Genomic DNA, 15,900 nt, shown 5'->3' with positions numbered 1-15,900 from the left:
ACCAATGACGATCACTCTCCTATGAATACCTTTGGAAGAAATCTCTCATTTGCTACTCGGGATGATACTACAATAATATGAATTAGCGCGGCTTTCCAAATTGAATTATGTACCTTCTGTTCTCAGCATCAAATGGTCCCTCTCTCCCTCATTATTCAGTCACCTCTTACCTGACCGGGATTTACATCCGTTCATGAAAACGATGTCTGACAGAAAACAAGACCAGGTTACCCTGATTGAACAAGAATACAAGGCACATGTTGGTTCACTAAGAACTGGGGTATTTTATTACAATGATTATAAACACAGCACTATACTATAACATATATCCTGCAAAGAAAAGTAAAAGGTTAGAATGTGCACACTATAGGGAAAAAGGTCGACGTCACCTTAGTAATGTTAAGTCTGGATTCAGCAGTCATCTAGGTTCCCTTCTCGTCTGTGCCTTGGCTCGTCTCGGAATCACACCTCAGCAGTCACGAGTACACGTCTGCACCGCTATGCTCTGTCTTTTCTACTTTCTTCCAAGTAACTGGAACCTTCCTCTTTATTAGCTGCTGTCTCTCTCTGTCTCTGCTTCAATCCTTCTCAGAGAGTATCAGCTTCATGATCTTCCTCGGACTTCAAAATGGCGACTGTCTACCTGGAAATAATTAATGGCATTGATGCTAACGGCTAGCTGCCGCCTACAGACTGACTCACCGCCTAACACTTTCGCTAATATGGAAGCTTGTCCTTTCATGGAAAGTTACGGCCAGTAACCTGACGCCCACCAAATTCTTGTACCTCCCCGTACCAAGGACACGTTCCCAGCTGGCCAGCCTGATGTTGTGTCTTCGGAATGGAGAAAAATACAGTCTTTCGATAAGGGCCAGCCTGAGCCGGTTCTCTCCAAGCGAACAACACTTCTAAATTAAAACATTACACTTGACCTAGAAGCATCTCAAGCTGCCGGGGCAGAAAGCAAGATGGAATCTCTCCCGTTTGAGGCCTACAAGGCCCGAAATAAGCATAACTCCATAGAAGGTATACTAACACTCTTACAAAAGGACGGATTATCACTAATACTAATGAATCTATCCCCTAGCTTAAGTTTATAAGCCCTGATCTAAAGAAAAGGGTACGAAAGTGCATACTGTGCCTTGTGAATAGGCCCTATTGATAGTTCTAATCCCTGCACTATAATGATAATAGGCTGGAGTCATCTCCAATCATCCTTCCCCCAAAGGAGGGCCGAAAAAGTCGGTCAGAACAGGTTGTGAGTCAAGAAATGTTCCGTCAGTCTGCTGACGTTCTTTCCACATCTGATTGTGCTTCTATGTTCCGTCATTCTTGTTTTAACTTTACGGGTGGTCATACCAACGTACCTAAGACCGCACTTGCATGTGATTAGGTAAACTAGGTTGGATGAATTGCAATTGGTGCACTGATGTTGGGTCCAGGTCTTACCCTGTTTAAGTGACAGGGTTTTTGAAGCAGTGGTTAAATGACAGACGCTACAGTCATTGCAGGGTTGGTGCCCAGTTAGTTTGGGTAAACCCCAGGCGTTAAGGATTGTATTGTCTCTGGGGGGGTGCTGCTGTCTTGGTCTGGTGGAGACCAGTTGGTCCTTTAGATTTTTTGACCTTCTGTATGCAAAACGAGGTTTTTTCCACTGCCTTGTGCCTGAGTTGATGATTTTCCAGTTTTTCTGGATGCTTCTGGACACTTGGTTTGAGGCAGTATTATAGGTCGTAACACATGTAAGTACAGGGTCCTCTGGGGGTTTCACAATCGTTTCTAGGAGTGCCTCTCTATTTTGGTTGTGTGCCTTTTTGCATGTTTTGTTAATGATCCGGGTGGGATAGCCTCTGTCCGCTAGTTTATGGACCAGGTCAGAAGATTGTAGTTTGTAGTCCTGTACATTACTACAATTGCGCCTGATGCGCAGGAACTGGCCGTAGGGGAGGTTTTCCTTCAAGGGTCGTGGATGGAAGCTTTCGAACCCTAGAAGTGAATTTCTGGCAGTTGGTTTGTAAAACGTGGTAGTAGTAAGCGTTCCTTCAACTGCCCTGATGTTGAGGTCCAGAAAGGCCAGTTCAGTTCTACTGCTGGTGCATGTAAACCGGAGGTAAGTGTCACGGTTATTAATCCATGTCAGGAAAGTATCAAGTGATTCTTGGTCACCCTCTCAGACGATAAAAATATCGTCAATGTAGCGACGCCATATTTTTATGTTAGTCAGATGTGGGTTTGTTGGTGCTTGTATATGGGATTGTTCGAAATGGTGGCATAGAGTCCCGCCACACTGGGAGCAAAAACGCTCTCCATGGAAGTACCGTTCGTTTGCAGATAGTATTTGCCCTCGTATTCAAAGTAGTTCTCCTTTAGGGCGAGGGAGGCACAGACCATGATGAAGCTTCTAGGGGTTTGGTATTCCCAGCTTGTCCCCATCAGGATGTCATGCAGGACTTTGAGAGTAGCATCTTGTGGCAGGCTAGTATAGAGACTCTCGATGTCAAGCCCGACCAGTATTTGAGTAGTCGGATCAAAGGTTGTGTCCTTAATCACGTTCAGCAGGTGTTTTGTATCCTTGATGTACGATGGTGTCTGTTGTACCAATGGGTTTAGAAAGAAATCACAGAATCGTGAAAGTGGTTCTAGAAGAGACTGTATGCCCGACACAATTGGCCTTCCTGGTGGTGGGATTACCCCTTTGTGCACTTTGGCAAAGTGTAAAAATATGGGGGTTTAGCATTCCTGGTACATAAGTAGTCAGCTTCTTGTTTTGAGATTTTTTCTTCATCCCTAGTGTTGGACCTGCGATGGGCAAGCCCAGCACAAAGGGGGGTAGCTTGGCTAGAGTGGCAAGGCAGGCGAAGGCTGGTGTGTTAAGTCGATTCCGACCCAATAATAACCCCTGAACGTCACGTAAAAAGAAGGACACCACACCACTGTTGTAGAAAAATACGTTCCTTTTATATAAAAATCTCTCTCTGGGTTAAATGAAGTACATTGGAAAAATTACATTCACATTTGTTTCCGAACTGTCGGTCACTAGTAAATCAGTCTAGACAATAAATAAATAATAACTCTTCAGAAATGGGTTCAGAAATAAAGATCATCAATAAATAGCATAAATATCACGAATAAATACTTCCAATAAATAGCATAAATATCAGGAATAAATACTTCCAATAAATAGCATAAATATCAGGAATAAATACTTCCAATAAATAGCATAAATATCACTGTTTCATGAATGAATACTTTTTGGAATATTTAGATAATGTCTTAAGGTTCACTTAAGTTTCGCTGCCATCAATTAGTTACTTGGAGAGAGAAAACATTTGCAATACGTTTCACTGTGGAATAATGCACTCTTACAGTTACGTTAGTTTCAATGGGTAGGACTTCTGGACACTACTCAATCGTTAAACTACGTTTCAGTCAGTGCACAATATGCGTTCATCTACAAAGTAAAGAAACAGTATGAGAACAGCATTCACACTCCGCTGCCGCTAGGGGATGATTGTTCCGCTTGTCGGTGGAGTCTATGCGCGCCTATGGGCTATGGCAGGCTATTCCGACGGCGGCTCCAGTTCAAGTCTCTAGACTGACGAACGGGCTGCCGGAGGGGTCACACAACCTTTGCGCACAGTCAAAATCACTGCTGAATCACAGTTTGTGGAAAACGCTGCACTTTCTTGACGAAACGGGCCCACCTCACAACGGCTGCAATCGGTAAGCGATTCAGTCGGGGCACAGCACTTCTCCCGCTAGCGATAGGACCTCCAGGAGCTCCAAGGTCCTCCCTCCGACTTCCTCACACGGGGGTGGTTCCCACCCACACTATGGCTCCGGATTCACTAGGGTAGGGCCGAGACGCTAGTCTCGCCCAATGAAGGCCAGCCTTTCCCCGCCCCGGCGCAGCACCTCAACCTTCAGTCCACGCAGGCAGTGCTTCTGCGACGGTGGGTTCGGAAACGTCCGAACGCCCGCCAGGAGACGCTTTACTTGAAGGGGCACTTCTAGTGATCGCGGTCGCGGCGAACTTGCTCTCGCCTCGCGACCCGCGATATCTCTCACGATGTCACAACCGGGGGGGACGGGGAGGCACTATAATAAGGCCAAAGTCTTTCGGACAATGAGGCTCCGGCTGGGCAGGCGGTATAGGTGCAAGGTCACTTCTCACGGAGCTGACTGGAACGCCAGTCAGGAACAACGCCAGCAACCCTTTGCGACTCTTAGGCCTCAGCTTACAGCCACCTCAGGGGATCAACAGGGCAGTTGTCAATCTGGTGTCTCTTCTCTTCTGAGTCTTCTGGTCGAACTAAAATGGCCGCCCGGGACTGCGCCTTATATAGCCAGTACCCTGGGGTGCCGGCACGAGCCAGAAGGTTCTAGAACCTTCCCTGGCTCGTGACAATGACTTGGCACTTTTGAGGTGTCTAATGGTCTCTAGAGGCCACCGTAGCGGGGCTCTAGGGCAGCCATTTTGTGTTCCTGAATAACCTGAGGGGATTCCTGTCAGAAATACGTTCTATACACAAAAGGTGCCAAAACCTCAAAAAGGGTCAGAGGTCAATGGGGCTCCAATGGGAGTCACTTCTCTGCGAGACAAGGGTGTCCGCCATTTCAGGGCCATTATACAGGGTGACACCTCCAGTTCGTGATGCCACAGGTTCCGCCAGGCCCTGCACGTAGGTGCCAAGAACCTTGTGAGCAACTGGGTGTCAAGGAACATCTAGCCCCATGAAACAACACACACACAAAAAAAAGGTCCTGGTAGACAAGGAAAAAGCGACAAATTTTGGGAGGCACGGGGGAACAAAATAAATCAAAGTGTGAGGGGACTCTCATAAGCAGACGGGTCTAACACCTAGCTTTTGTTACTAGGAGAGTAATGGTTTCTCTTAATCCCTCTGTCGGGTCCGATTTGAGGGGTTTGTAGTTTCTCGTGTCACTGAGGAGTCTCAGGCATTCCTTGTCGTAATCAGTTTTATTCATCACGACTATGCCTCCTCCCTTATCCGCTGGCTTGATTATTAAGGCAGGGTCACTCTGTAGGCGTTTGATGACACCGCGTTCTCGTTGGAGAGGTTGTTGTAGGATGCATGAGGTCGTAGGCGTTCTACATCTGAGTAGACAGCTTGTTCAAAAGTGGAAATTTCCACTGGTATACTTGCTGGTGGTGGGACGAAGTTGGATTTGAGTTTGAGGCCAGTCTCATTGGTGGGCTCATTGCTATGTTCTTTGTTGTCCTGTTTTTCAAAGAAAGCCCTCAGTTTGAGTTTACGGAAAAATTCCGCAAGTTCTTGATGTAATTTGAAGGTATCAAGTCTGGCAGTAGGGACGAAAGACAGGCCCTTGTTCAGGACTTCAATTTCTTCCTCCGAAAGTTGTGTGGAGGAGATGTTGAAAACCAATGGATTGGTTGATGTTATCTGCTTGTTCCTGCTTGTTCCTTGAACTTGTTCCGGGTGTTCGAACTCACTGGTTCCTCCTCTGGGGCCCACTGTACCTGTGTGGGGTTCCTTATTTTGCCGCATGGTCTCCTGTGATAAAAAAGGACGTCGCTGATTTTGGTTGCCTTGGTGGAAAGGCAAGTTTCTTGGAGCATATAATGGAGGGTAACCGAAGTATGGCGGCGTTGGGCCAAAATGCGGGGGCCAAAATTATGACCTTGTGGTGGTCCCTGCCATTGTTGTAGCGCTCCTTGCCAGGGTTGCTGCCAATGTTGGACTCGTCGTCCAACACCTCTAGACTTGTTTGATCCTGAACTCGCGTTGCTCGAGACCGAGCTGTTGACGCCTGAGCTGTCTGTGTCTCTCTTGGGAGCTGTATACTCATCTTCCGGGTATGGGTAGGTTTTTAGGTAGCTGAACTTCTTGAGGTCTTTTTCAAATTTCTTTACTTTTGTTTGTGTCAGATAATCTTTATATTCGGCCATTTCCCGGTTCTGGTCATCTAATTTCTTTTTATATCCTGTTAGTGTGGTCCTGAAATGAGTTTCAGTGGCCTGGATTTCAATCAGAATTGCATCAGATAGGCGCTTGGCCGTTTTTATTATCAATACCAGCCAGTCCCTGGTACAATGCCAGGCGATCTGGGCCCAGTCTTTTCTGAAGGTTGCATCGTCCAGAAAGATTCTTGGGGCGTTGGTCACCAGGAGGCCAGCTGGTGCTGTGTTGGTACGCAGGTATTGTGCTAAAATGACGCCATGCAGGATAGTCCGTATCCTGTTCCGCTTTTTCTCTGTTAACGTGTCCCAGTCTGTGCTTTGTGCTATGGTTGTTGATATGTTGAAGTCTGCCAAAAGAGTCGGGTCAGCTAGAATTTCGCTGACGTCGTCCTCAGTAAACGTGAGGCCTTGGTTTTTTGCCATCTTGAGTAGATGTATGTTTAACTCTCGCAGCTGTGCGCTGCCTAATGTATACCAAATCAAAGGAGAGAGAGAGGACCAGATAAGTTAGTCCAAATCCCCAGGATTATATATAAATATCAATAAGGACCAGCCAAATATTTTTTAGAAAAGGAAAAAGACTCAGTTATGTATGAGCGTCGGAAAACCATTAGGTTTGTTCATGAAACCCTCACCCACCAACCTAGTTGGTGGCATGCTTCATCATCGGGTCCACCACAGTGACACCGAATGTGTCCCGGGTGTGCTTCAACGCCAGATTTACTGTGGAGCTGGTATACTTACTGAGTGTGCAGTGTAGTGAGCGAGAAAGTGAAAGGATTAAAGCTATACAGTAGGTCCCAATACCCGAGGGATAATAATTAAATGTTAATTTCTGGGCCCCTGTTAGCGGTTAAAAAGGCAAGCGGACGCGGTGGAGTATATATTATGATCTCCTGCATCCTGTGTGGTCTACATGTTTCAGCCAGGCCTTTTGTGTTAAAACTGGCTTTCCTCAGGCCCATTGAGTATGTGAGTAAAGTGTATTAAATAATATCAAAACTAAATTATAGTGATTGTGTTATTTTTTCAAAAAGTGTCGCACTCCCTAAAGTGCGATATGTGTTAGAGGGGGATTCCCTCTGACTTTGCTACGTAAAACACATAGCACAAAAGACAAACGTACCGGGTAGAGTCATGTTAACATGATTGTACATGTAGTACTTTTTTTGCCGACCATTAAGGTGTGTGCATGACCTATAGGTGGCTCGATTGTGGCACGAATTATGCCATCACTGGCGTGGAGTTTAACGTGATTTGTTGGTGGTGGTGGTGGGCTAGACAGCGGAGTTTTAGCTAGGTGAGGTACAGGTAAGTAAATACATTATCCTCACACAGGCTAATGTCTGGAAAAGCCTTCTTGGGACACTGGCAGAGAAAAAGACCCTGAAATGTATAACTTTAAACGCTCCCCTTTTTAAAAAATCTGTACCAAGCATTCACCCAGCGGATATTAAAACACAGGGTGAAAATGGGATTTCTATTAAATGGGCAGGAGTTGATCCAGAAGCTTTTGCAAATAGGATCCTACAAAAATGAATCATCATATTATAACCTGTTTAGACAAATCCTCAAATAGCATGGACATAGTTATGGCCTTCCAAAATATCTCTATTGTAATCTCTTGTTATTTGAGAAGGAATCCTAAATCAAATGTGTCATAGTCCCCAAGATGGCTCGATAATCAATGCTCTAGATTAAACAGAGACTTAAAGTCTGCAATAAAAACAATCCCGCTTAATAGGGAGGAGATTAGTATTCTTTGGAAACTACATAAAGAAGCTCTTTCCCAAAGAAAATCAGAGATCAGGGACAAGGCTTGGGAGAACCTGACTAAAGCTGCTGAGACTAAAGACTCAACACTTTTTTGGAAACCCCTGGACCAACCATTCTTCAAAGATGTCCAATCAGTGACAATTGACACAGTAGTGGCTCCAGCAGATTGGTTAACCCACTTTGAAGCAATTTTTAATGAAACAAATCAGCGTATTATAGTGAGGACAACACCACTATTATTTTAAAAAACACTAAAATAGGAAGTATAAGCCAAGAGGAAATTAGAACAGCCCTTAAGAACAGCGCTAGTGGCAAAGCGGCAGGCCCTGATGGGGTCCCAATTGATGTATTTAAACATAACATGGATTTTTGGGTACCTGTCTTGCACAAATTCTTTAATGCAACCATCGATGGGGTGATACCTGCAACTTAGGCGGAGAGCCTGATAGTCCCCATTTTTAAAAAGGGGAATAGGAGCAGTGCTAGTCGCTATCGCCCAATATCTTTGCTTGACTCAACATCTAAGGTCATGTGCAGAATGTTGCTGGCCAGGCTGGAGCACTGTGTAGAAGAAAAAAACATCTTATCTGTAGCCCAGTATGGCTTCAGATGGGGCGCTGGAACAATTGAACTGCGTTTGATTTTAGAACTAATAATAGGAAAATACACTCTTGGAAGGGAGGGCTCCCTTCACCTTTACTTTGTAGATTTGTCAAGTGCATTTGACTTGGTGAATCATTAAAAGTTATGGGAGACGTTGGGAGGGATGGGTGCACCCCCAGGATATTATTAGTTTCTTATCTCAAATCTACGCACGTCTGTCAGCGAAGAAACGCTATGGAAAATATGGGGAATGCACAAAGCACTTTCGTATCACACGTGGGATTAGACCGGGATGCACTCTTGCGCTTCTTTTGTTTTCACTTTATATAAATGGTGTTGACTTATTATTACAGAATTTAGGGGCAGATGTTCCTAAGGTCGGTAAGCGGCCTACTCCCCTATTATTTTACGCTGATGATGTTGATCTAATTTTAAGGACAGCAAACGGCTTACAAATTCTGATGGATAATTTTACCAGATTTATGACAGAAAAACATTTAAAAATTAACCTGAGTAAAACCTTGGTTATGTCCTGTGGTAAAAGGAAAATTAGGACAAAATCACACTATATTAACGGGACATTAATAGAGAGAACATTTTCATTCTCATATTTAGGGATTCTTCTTAACAGTAAGGGCACCTGGAATACACATATAACCCTAAGCAAGTTGAAATTTGTGAAATTAGTGGAGGCTTTTTTCAGATTCTCCCCAAAAATTGGTAATACACCCGTACGGGAGATTCTAAAGTTATACGGAGCAAAGTGCATCACAGGGAGTTGTTACGGGGGAGCCCTTTGGGGCTTAGCAGATACCTTGCCATTACAAATCCTTGAAAATACTTTTTAAAGACGCTTGCTAGCCGTACCTTTCTCTACTTCTTCTATCATTTTGCATAAAGTGTAATATCATGCATACACGATTTGATCAGTAAGGCCGCTTTAAACCTGTGGCACCGTGTCTGGACTTGGGAAGACACTCATTTTACAAAGGATATTATATTAGACTGTTTGTCCCAAGACCGATGTAAGAAAATATAGCAGTTAAGTTATATCAGTGGATTTTTAATAGAATGCATCTTGGCCCTGAACTAGAATCGACCTGAAGATATACAAAAAATTTGTGAGTTTGAATTAAAAAAGAGTCTCTTAAATGTTAGGACAGTGTCAAGAGCAGTGTCAGTGTTAGGACAGTGTCAAGAGCATAGGTTTCAAGTGCTAAGATAACTGTTTCATTTTGTCTTGAGGGGCCAGTTGCCATGGGCATACAGCCATACCTTATTTTTATAACCAATGTTCAGCGTAGATTCTACATAACATAACCAGACTACAGATAAATATATTACACTACCTCTTTGCTTTCCCCAAAAGGGGCAAGTGGTCTCCCCAAATGTCCGTGTGATGGTAGGTCCACTCAGAGTACCCTTCACTTTTTACTTTTTTGTAATTTTTATACAAAAACTAGGAAAAATGTTCTCCGTCCAATTTTTAAAGATAACTGCCTGTATTCCTATAAAGCTGGTTTTAACTATATACGAAATTTGGAGAAAGTATCAGTCTGTATTGCAGTAATTTGCTACATAAAGTCGGTAACTAAATAAAGGAATTAACTTGTTCACCTGGAAAAGTTGAATTATGAAATTATCTAAACTGTATACTTTTCTATTAAATGTATAATTGAATAATGATTATGTTCATTTTAAAATGTTGACAATTGAAATTCATGTTTGTAAATGGATTTTATTGCATTTTCTATAGTATTCTTTTATGGACATTATGTATGATCCGAATAAAGCTTGATTTGATTTGATACTTCTTTCAATAATGTTTTACAAACATTAAAAGTAGCCCGCAATTCTTGTTTTTGATTGAAAACCACATATTTCGTTTTTATCAACATTAATGGACAATTTCCTTGATACACAGTAGGACTCAAAGTCTTCTAATAGTCGATGCATTGCTATCTCCGTTCTTGCCAACAGTACCGCATCATCCGCTTAAAACAAAATTGGAATGTGATCGTTGCCTGCTTTGGTACATCCAAATTAAGATTTTGCGGAGCTGCAACGATTTCATTTATGTAGCTGTTAAAAAGTGTCAAGGCTAAAACTTGGCACTGTTTGATTCTTCACTCGATTGGCATTTCGCTTGTATATTCCCCTCTTGTGCTGTATCTGATTCTTGTGATGTTACCAGAATGCAGAGTGATTAAGAGCTTCAAGGTGTGTTCAGGGATAGTTGGTTGCTCGCTGATGTTTTTGTAAGGTTGAAGATTGACTGAAGCTCTTCACACACTCACTGCACAGGAATGGCTTTTCCCCTGTGTGGGTTCTCTGATGTCTATGTAGGTTTGATAAATGACCAAATATCTTCACACATTCACTGCACTGGAATGGTTTTTCCCGTGTGTGTTTGCTGATGATACATTAATTGTGAAGAGTACCTAAAACAACTTCCACATTCACTGCAGTGGTATGGTTTTTCCCTTGTGTGTGTTTGCTAATGAATCTGTAATGCTGAAGAGTCACAAAAACGACTTCTGCATTCACTACACATGAATGGTTTCTCCACTGTGTGTGTTCTCTGCTGCTGTTTTAGTCCTGATAAATATATAAAGCTCTTCCCACATTCACTGCACGTGAATGGTTTATCTCCAGTGTGTGTTTGCATATGATTCCTTAATGTTGAAGATTCACTAAAACTACTTCCACATTCACTGCAATGATATGTTTTTTTCCCTGTGTGTGTTCCCTGATGCGGTTTTAGGTGTGATAATTGACTAAACTTCTTCACACATTCACCGCAATGATATGGTTTTTCCCCTCTGTGTATTCCCTGATGCCGATTTAGGTGTGTATATTTACTAAACCTCTTCAAACAGTCACTGCACTGGAATGGTTTTTCACCCGTGTGTTTTCGCAGATGATTCCTTAATGCTGAAGATTCACTAAAAGTACTTACACATTCACTGCACCTGAATGGCTTTTCCCCTGTGTGTGTTCGCTGTCATTTTAGGCTAGGTACATCTATGAAGCTCTTCCCACATTCGCTGCACTTGAATGGTTTTTCACCTGTGTGTGTTCATAGATGAATCATGAGATTTGAGTAATCACTAAATCTACTTCTGCATTCGCTGCACTTGAATGGCTTTTTCCCTGTGTGTGTTCGGTGATAACACCTGAGTTTAGATGATTCCGTAAAACTACTTTCACATTCACTGCAAGGGTATGATTTTTCTTTCTTGGTTAGTGTCTCTGAGTTGGGTATGTATTTTGCTAAATCTCTTGTGCTTCCTAAAGGGCCAACATGACTGATAAAAAACATTTGTTATTCTCACATACACTGTATGTGTGTGGTATTTTGCACGTTTGCTTTCTGATTAAAGAATAAAGTGCAAAGGTCACCAAATACTCGCCACACTCATAATGCGTATAAGGCTTCTTTGTGGGTGATTGTGTCTTTAGACTGGATAATGGATCTGCATGCTTGCGGGTAAAGATCCATCGTCCTTTTGGTCGGTGAACACTGGGACAGTACTCTGTATTTTACAGCAGAACCCCTATTTCTTTTCAATTTCAGTTTTTTAGCTCCACTCCATTGTGCTTTTCGCTGGTTGACATGGAATGACCTGAAAGAGTTTACAATACACCTCTGGCACTGAATGGTGGTCTGATATCATTTTAGGAAGGTGAGTACTGCTGTAATCACCTCATGGTCAGAGCTGGTATTGGACATGTTTACACAAGAAGTGGTTTATCAGTGTTGTTTTCATTTTCTAGAGGTCATTTCTTCATCTTGAGGCACCGAGTTGCACAGATGAGACTCTTAGAATCACAGAATTGCCCTTGATGGTACTTCCAAGATCTGTCAGTTTTTGTTCAGGTACCGCTGCCTCTGTCGGCACTTATGTTTTCCTGAATACAGAAACTCAATATTTCAGACTTCGCTTTTTCAGATTTCCGGTATTATCTTCATTATTCTTAAACATTTTGTACAACCTAGGATTGTTTTCTGTTGGAGGTAAAGAGATTTTAATTACTTAAATGGAAAATACAGGAATGTGCATACACAATTTTTAATTGATTGTAAAAGCATTTAATTTATTACTATTGTTGAAACTTATGATGGCAAATTTAACCATACACAGATATTTACATAAACGTTCCTTTGAACATGCCACATCTTATTTATTTCAGCAAAGGTGTTCATAGACTAATTTAGCAAAAAGAGAGCGCTCGCATAGCACTCATATACTAGTTACAGCTTAAGGTAGCTGCATATGGTCAAGGTTTTGTCAAAACTAGAAAAGCTCTTGGAGTAAGAGATGGATCAGGAAGATCTAAGACAGTAGATTGGACATCAGAATGCTGTGCCATACACCAAATGTTATTGTTCATGGAGGTGCCTGGTTTCATTCTCTACTAACTCTTTCTTTCAGGATCCCCCTTGCTGTGGTCTCAAGGCCAGATTATGAGGGCCTTGTGTGCACTGATTGTGTTTGGGGCTCTTGTTTGCTTCCTGATAAAACAATAACGTGCAAAGGTCATCAAATACTCGCTACACTCATTATGTGTACAAGGCTTCTTTGTGGGTGATTGTGTCTTTAGACTGAATAATGGATCTGCATGCTTGCGGGTAAAGATCCATCATCTTTTAGTCGTTGCACACTGGGATAGTACTCTGTATTTTATACTGCAGATCCCCTATTTCTTTTAATTTTCAGTTGTCAAGCTCCACTCCACTGTGCTTTTTGCTGGTTGCTATGGAATGGCCTGAAAGAGTTTACAATACACCTCTAGCACTAAATGGTGGTCTGATATCATTTTAGGAAGCAGAGTACTGCCGTAACTACCTCATGAGCAGAGCTGGTATTGGACATGTTTACACAAGAAGGTGTTTATCAGTGGTAATTTCTTCATCTTGAGGCACCAAGGTGCACAGCTGACTCGTAAAATCACAGAATTGCCCTTGACGGTACTTCCAAGATCTGTCAGTTTATGTTCAGGTACGGCTGTCTCTGCCGGCACTTATGTTTATTACTATTGTTGAAATTTATGATGGTAAATGTAACCATACACAGATATTTACATAAGAGTTCCTTTGAACATGCCACATCTTCTTTATTTTAGCAAAGATGTTCATAGAGTAACTTAGTAAAAAAGAAAAGGACACACACATAGCACTCATATACTAGTTACAGCTTAAGGTAGATGCATATGGTCATGGTTTTGTCAAAAAAAGAACAGCTCTTGGAGTAAGAGATTGACCAAGAAGACCCAAGACAGTAGATTGGACATCATAATGCTACGTCATACACCAAATTGTATTCTTTATGGAGGTGCCTGGTTTCATTCACTACTAACTCTTTTTTTCAAGAGGATTACCCTGGCGGCCATCTTAGAATGATGTTGTTTACTAATTCTGCTTAGATTCCCAGACTGGCTCGGTCTATCGAATTTCCAAGTGCATCTCTACTCACCTCTCAGCACTTCATCCTAGGCTACTGTTCACCCCAATCCCCCTATCCTTCTACTCTGGATTATATCTTCCTAACTGTATATTCTAGTTTGACCTAATGTATTTCAACTTCCATTCTTTATATTCGCAGCTGAGCCCTCTCTTCAGGATTTGCTGTTTTCCACCTAGTAATCACATGCATATAATGTTGGGAAGCCTTAAACCGAAAAAGTGCCATCTTCTCTCTGGACATCTTCTGTCATGATGCTGCTGTTTAATGGGCTGCCTTTGTAGAACGGAGCCATGAAACTTTCCTCCAGCCACCCCATGATTTGCTCCATCTCTTCCTTCCTTCCTCCCTTCATTTGACCATACCCCCTTCTCCTCAACTCCCCTCAGCTTCTCCCCACGGGAGCATGTAGTACTCCGGTCCGTCCCCTCTTTCCACTCTGCAAACTTGGTGCCATTAGCCATGTATTCCCTTTCTCGAAGATCACTAGACTCTAAACTTGTTCCAGAAGGCCGGAATTCATACACTAATATATACCCCCCTAATCTATCTAAAAGCATTTTCAAGAACTTCAAATACAGGCTTCTCAAATTTCAACCAGAAATCCTTATCCCCCCCCTACGTCTGGAAGAATAAAGGAGCTACCATAAGTGACCTTATCTTCTACACTAAAAGACCAGACAAAATGGAGGACACCCCTTTGCTCTCTGCTCCGGATCACTGCATCCACTAACACCCTCCATGATCTCAGACTCTCGGTAACTACCTCTATCCTTTGTTGAGCAGTGGCAAACATCTCACTTTATAATAATGGGATTATCCTCATCTAAGCATCTGAATGCAACCTAGAATTACTGGATTACATTTTCCTCACTCATCAAACTCTCTGTGATTAAGAAAGTTTCCTCCCTGAACCAAGCTCATCACAGCCCTTTAGTCATCCCACAGGTACCTCGTTCTGTATCCTCCCCTCTCCTTGTATTACTCAACTTCTTCCCCTCCTCCTCATCCATCTTTATCAGATTACCCAACAGCATTCATTCACCATTACCTTTGCTGCTTGAATCAACCAACAGTTGTCGCCATAATAGTCTGAGCCCTCCCTATACCCCTAGAGCAGCGCCCACTGAAATACATACAAGACTCAAAACTAACACCTTCACCTCATCTCTGCCCCTTACCGCTTAACATTCCCCCACTCTTACCACTGATGCGTCTGTGACCCCCTTTGAAACAAACTGTGATACTTGCAATCTTGGAACCCCCTAACTTGACCAATAACATGGCTCCTATCTCCTCATCAACCAGTTTATTAATCCCACACACCCACTCCTCAATCAGGACTCCATCTCAATTCTCCCCTCCCCTTGTTCTCCCAACTTAGCTTCTCCCTAACACCGTAGACCAGGAGCACCCTATCTCCTGCACTCTTCTGAAGTGCAGTACTCGGCCTGGCTATCACACAGCTGCACCTCTGTGGCCTTCATTATTGATCCTGCACTCTTCTGGAGTGAAGCCTCATCCTCAGCCTGGCTATCACACAGCTGCAGCTCTAGCTTTCAGAAACCTGTTAATAACCAAGGGCCTGATTTAGATCTCGGCGGACAGGTTACTCCGTCACAACAGTGGCAAATATCCCGCCGGCCGAAATATTAATCCAACTGAATATAATGGAATTCATATTTAGACAGTTGGAATATCTGTCACCGTTGTGATGGAGTAACCCGTCCGCCGAGATCGAAATCAGGCCCTAAATGTTTCAACTTCTCTGTCTCCTCGGATTTGCTTGAATGATGATGGAAATGAGCATCATTTGTTCTATATTTGAGCCTCAGAGGTAAATGCCATGCACTGTGAGGGTTAACCCGGAGAGCTGCAGCTCACATTCTCCTGCTTCAGAGGTAAATGCCATGCACTGTGAGGGTTAACCCAGAGAGCTGCAGCTCACATTCTCCTGCTTCAGAGGTAAATGCCTTGCGCTGCGAGGGTTAACCCGGAGAGCTGCAGCTCACATTCTCCTGCTTCAGTGGTAAATGGCATGCGCTGCGAGGGTTAACCGAGAGAGCTGCAGCTCACATTCTCCTGCTTCAGAGGTAAATGCCATGCGCTGCG

General features: G+C 43.0%; 1 long non-coding RNA gene and 1 pseudogene across 1 annotated transcript in view; both read right to left on the bottom strand.

Annotated features, from left to right (window-relative positions):
- LOC147737496 (uncharacterized) overlaps positions 1-15,900 on the bottom strand; it is a 234,577-nt gene that overhangs the window by 92,508 nt on the left and 126,169 nt on the right. The window lies entirely within an intron of this gene.
- On the bottom strand, positions 10,550-14,801 carry LOC147737499 (uncharacterized; annotated as a pseudogene).

The sequence above is a fragment of the Lissotriton vulgaris genome, chromosome 1_1 (assembly GCF_964263255.1).
Source record: "Lissotriton vulgaris chromosome 1_1, aLisVul1.2, whole genome shotgun sequence".
Taxonomy (NCBI): Eukaryota; Metazoa; Chordata; class Amphibia; order Caudata; family Salamandridae; genus Lissotriton; species Lissotriton vulgaris.
The sequence above is the reverse complement of the archived record's forward strand: the minus strand, read 5'-3'. Positions and strand labels throughout refer to the sequence as shown.